The following is a 5000-nucleotide window of genomic DNA, read 5'->3' on the forward strand; positions in this document are numbered from 1 at the left end:
GGTGACAATGGTAATGGTGAGCATTACTTTTCAGATACTATTTCACGAAAACATACTAATTCATTTGTTTCAGGAACATAATTTACGATACATGGCAGAAAATGAATAATGAAGTAACTGCGTAACTACTGAACGAGGCAGCTAACTAGGAAACGAGGGGGTAGGAGGGCGGGAGGGAAGGAAGGGTGGCGGAGGGCGAAGGAAGGCCGGTGAAGCAAGCCAGCGTCCGAATGTAATGGCGCCAACCTCAATACCCTCAAAAGAAACCATAGCTTTTAAACAAATTCGTTAAACACTGTTCTTATTATACCATAGATTAGCAAATTCGATGAGAACAATTCTTAGAATACAAATAACACTAAAGAATGCGGTATTAGTAACTTCATTATATTATTTCGTAGTTTTGCATAGAAATCGAAGGGAGGGAAGAGTTATAGGACCATCTAGCTTCCTTGGACGGCGTGGCAGCTTAGTGGGCAGAGTGGCGATGACTGCGGTGCGGAGTGTGTGAGTCCGTGTGTGTTGCGGGTTGCCCTGTGGTCCTGACTCCTGTGTACCCCGAAAAAGCCAGCTGCTGGTAAGTGTTGCCTGTGTTGTTGTGATGATGAGTGAGAAGCACGCGAGTGGATTACATGTCCATAGGAGAGAGGGAAATGGTGGTGCTGGTCAGGTGAGGTGATGCCAGATTGTATGCCAGTATTGTTGTCATTCAGAATCCTTATTAAACATTTCTACCTGTATAGTGATAAACGTATTGCACTGTAGCTACTAGATATACAGACATGATAACGGTGAGGTGGTCAGGATATAAAAGTATGTTCTTGGTATTAAGTGACCCACCATCTGGCAACTCAATTACCAATCGCTGAAGTTTTTTTTTTAAAGAGAACGAGGTATAAGTTATTGTTTGGGAAGTGTGACAGAAGTGTGTGCAGAAATGCAGAAATGTACTATGTAGTCTTAGGTATGTGTTATTTCTGTGATTCTCTGAAAAATTACCCCGGGAACCAGCCCTCCTTCACGCTCTGCTTAAAACTGGTTGACGAGGGAATGAGAGCAGAGCCACCGCCACCAGCAGCAGAACGAGTCGTGGAATGGACAGTATTCGAGTTATTTTACGTGAGAGTGACGCTTAAAGGTGCAGGTTTTAAACATACGGCTAGAAAACTGGCTTGGGACAGACTAATTCACCGGCAAGCATAATGTGGGTAGGTGTAATTACGTACAGAACAGACAATCTTCCCAGTGATTCTTTTGTTTGATAGCGAATTTTTATGGTTATTTTGTTTTAACAACAAACAGAGCATGATGCAGATGTAGGAAGGGATAATTACGTGTGAAGTAAGCCATACACACACGGAGAGAGAGAGAGAGAGAGAGAGAGAGAGAGAGAGAGAGAGAGAGAGAGAGAGAGAGAGAGAGAGAGAAACTGGAATGGGGGGAAGATTAGGAGAGGGAGAGGAAGGGAGTGAGAGATGTTTATCTTCACTTCGTATTGCAGTAAAGGATTATATTTCCACAGTTTCATATACACATAGTGGTGATGTGGGTAATTCAGAAATGCTCCTGCTGATGCGGATGAAAAGTAAATATTTACTTCTCTTTGAACGAAACTAATTATAATAGACCCTCACAGTTTAGAAGCATTGACACTAAACATATTCGCTAAGATTCGTGTTATGAGCCTAGAAACTTACCTACAAATACAGGAATAACGTTGCTAATCTTGAACACAGAACCAGGTAGATTAGCCACCATAGTAATGTTAGACCAGATCAGAAGAGATGTTGTGACATGCTGGAGATGTGTTGGTTTCTCTCTCGCTTTTACTGTTTATTTATTTATTTTTTTTACGGGTTTATTTATTTTTTTTTTTTTCTTAGTTTCTAATGTTTTGCTTTATTTTTACTGTACTCGTATGTTATCTAATTCATTTTTTATTTATTTATTTATTTATTTATTTATTTTATCTATTTTATTTATTTATTTTTTCATCTTGAGTGATCTCTTACGCACAAAAAAATTGTGCAAGCCCTCGACTATTTCCTGAAATATTTCGTATTGACGCAGTGTTGGTGGTCTTGGCTACAGAGTATACTGTCGGCTATTTTCTGAAAATTTTTAGGTTTTTCGATTTTTATTTGTCCTGTATTGCATTAATATATTTGCGTTTTTTTCCGTTATGTTTGTTCCTTGAATTAATGATTTTCATATGTTTATATACTAATTGAAGCCTCTCACAACTTAGATGTCTCATGGGTTCTGTCACTGCATAATTTACATCTTGTGTGTCAAGTCTTAAACGTTTGTTTCCTTCCAGGTCAGCTCTGGTTTCTCTTGCATTAATCATACTTTTGGACTCTGGTCCAATAGACACAGTCTGTACTGTGGATGTTTTATATAATTGTGGTAGCCAGTTTTCTGCGTCCCGTTGCTTCACTCACTTCTTTATCTTCTGTGTCTTACAACTTACCTCGGGTTCTCTTTCTTGAGCTTCAAACTTTATGTTGATGTATGATTTCATATTTTGCATCTTTTGTAACGCATGTGCCACAGTATTGCCACAAGATGCTTCACCCAAGTGGCTTTGGGTTATGCCTCAAACTTTTTAAGGACCTCTCCTAAAACGTTTTAAGCCATTTAATTATTTGAAGCAAGTTAGCACGCCACAAAGTAATGCATGATGTAGATTCGTATATTTTCATATACCTATGTATCTATGTCACGGAACATGAGCTCTGATCACGTTCCAGTAAAAAAAACCTATTTTCAGACTGACTCCTATAGCGCTTAACTGGGAGAAAGTTTATAATAAAAAAGTTAAAATTCCACCACTTTGGGTGTATCATGGCGTGCGGCGCGTTGCCTCCCATGTCACGTCCAGGCACCAGGACGAGGTTGTGTGGACGCTCATGAACTGTGCATGTGTTGCGAAATGGCACTGAACCTTGACCTCACTATCAATGACACTGCCGGTTACTTTTGATCTGACCCATAATAATAGATAAATAAAATAAGATAAATAAAAAACCATATATATATATATATATATATATATATATATATATATATATATATATATATATATATATATATATATATATATATATATATATATATATATATATATATATATATATATTATATAATTCATTGGATGGTCTTTTCTGCAAATAGTTCATACTTCCCAACCTCACGTATGTTAGGACTCACGTTTGGGAGTCGCATGCTGGACTCGTGATGGCCAGTTATAGCTTTCCGGTGAGTGCTCAGGTGTGTGTGTATGTGTGTGTGTGTGTGTCGGCAGGGTTGGCCTTATAGCGGCTACAGGTGTTAGATGACGCATGTCTATACAGGAATGGTAAATACATTATAAACAAGCCATGACACCTGTGTAATATAATTTTTCGACCTTGTATTTTCAGGTAAGTACAAAGCCTAGCAACTTAGGGGCCCCGTCCGTTAAATCGCGTGACCGCCACGAGTTGTTTTTTTCGGTAACAAGTCGATTTGCGATCTCACGAAAACGGAACGAACCAAATGAACTGCTTTTGTACTTCAGACGCTCCAACAAGAAACCCGCGCCTGTTACTTGCATATGGAGAATGAAGGCAAGTCAACAGGTATATAGACTGGTTTGCTAGTTGGATAAAGATTAAAGAACCAGATACACACCTTGAATGTTATATGCAGCAATTTCTCCTTTGCCTACATAATCACTGGTTACTCTGCACGAATATTACTTTTATTCTTAGAAGTGTGCACATATTTCCCTCGTCATAAAACGTGAATGTACAATACAGCAATGACTCCCAACCAAGGAACTGTCACTCAGAAGCTACGCCAGTGACGTGGAGAGGAGTCCATGACCACAGGTGTGTGAAGCTACAGGTGCTTAACCAAATCTTCCCTTTCAGTGTTTTAATTTCTCCTTCAAGTGTTGCAGGATTTTGGCGTCATAGTCCTGCGTTTACAGATGAATTACTCGCATGTTCCCCATCACCTGATTCCATTTACCTGGCTGCTCCCTCACCTGGCTGCTCCCTCACCTGGCTGTTCCCTCACCTGGACCCCTCCTCACCTGGCGCTCCTCCTTGCCGCTCTCCATCATGAGAAGCAAATGAGGAATTACCACAAACTCAAGCTGCTCAACCCGCCCCGTGATTCCTTCGTCCTCAGCCTCATCCTTTTTATCCCGGTGAGAAATCCTCCTAAATCTTTGCATTATTCCATGGTTCGCCTGTTTATTTATTTGGAGCATTTCTCGTGTGTGTATAGGAAGGCTGGCTACTTTGTGTGTGGGCGTGCGGTACGCATGTGTGGGTGTGGAGGGGGGGTGAGGTCTGGGAGAGGAAGAGGATGAGGAGGAAGAAGAGGAGGTAAAAAAAAATAGTGAAAATAATGAAAATTATTTTAAAATAAAGAAAATGAACAAACAGTAGTGCAAAAAAGTTATATATATATATATATATATATATATATATATATATATATATATATATATATATATATATATATATATATATATATATATATATATATATATATATATGAAGTGGACGGGTGCACACACAACTTCACATAACTTTATAACTTAATTATTTATATTTATTTTATTTTGTAATTATTTATTTATTTATTATTATTATTTTTTTTTTTACATTTTTGCATCACTTTTTGTTCATTATTTTTTCCTTATTTTAATATAATTTTCTATATTTTTAACTCTATATTTTTTTACCTCCTTTTCTTCCTCCTTTCTCACACATTCCCACTCATTTTTACCTATCCTTTTTGGAACTATTCACTCATATGCATTATTATTATTATTATTATTATTATTATTATTATTATTATTATTATTATTATTATTATTATTGTTGTTATTATTATATTGCGGATGCTGATAATCTTTCAGAATCACTACCCGTTGCTCCAACTAGTAGCTTTGCAACTCCTCAAATATTCCGTTTAGCCTCTGGTAATTGATAAATGTGATA

The 5000-nt window shown here is 37.7% G+C and overlaps 1 protein-coding gene across 2 annotated transcripts in view; it reads left to right on the forward strand.

Annotated features, from left to right (window-relative positions):
* Positions 1-438: 438 nt before the first annotated feature.
* The window catches only part of LOC135103657 (neuropeptide CCHamide-2 receptor-like), a 292047-nt gene continuing 287485 nt past the window's right edge, over positions 439-5000 (forward strand). For both annotated transcript variants that reach the window (XM_064010210.1, XM_064010213.1), the window contains exon 1: positions 439-577. The gene's annotated coding sequence lies outside the window, so the exon portion shown is untranslated. The remainder of the gene's footprint in view (positions 578-5000) is intronic.

Source organism: Scylla paramamosain, chromosome 9 (assembly GCF_035594125.1).
Source record: "Scylla paramamosain isolate STU-SP2022 chromosome 9, ASM3559412v1, whole genome shotgun sequence".
Taxonomy (NCBI): Eukaryota; Metazoa; Arthropoda; class Malacostraca; order Decapoda; family Portunidae; genus Scylla; species Scylla paramamosain.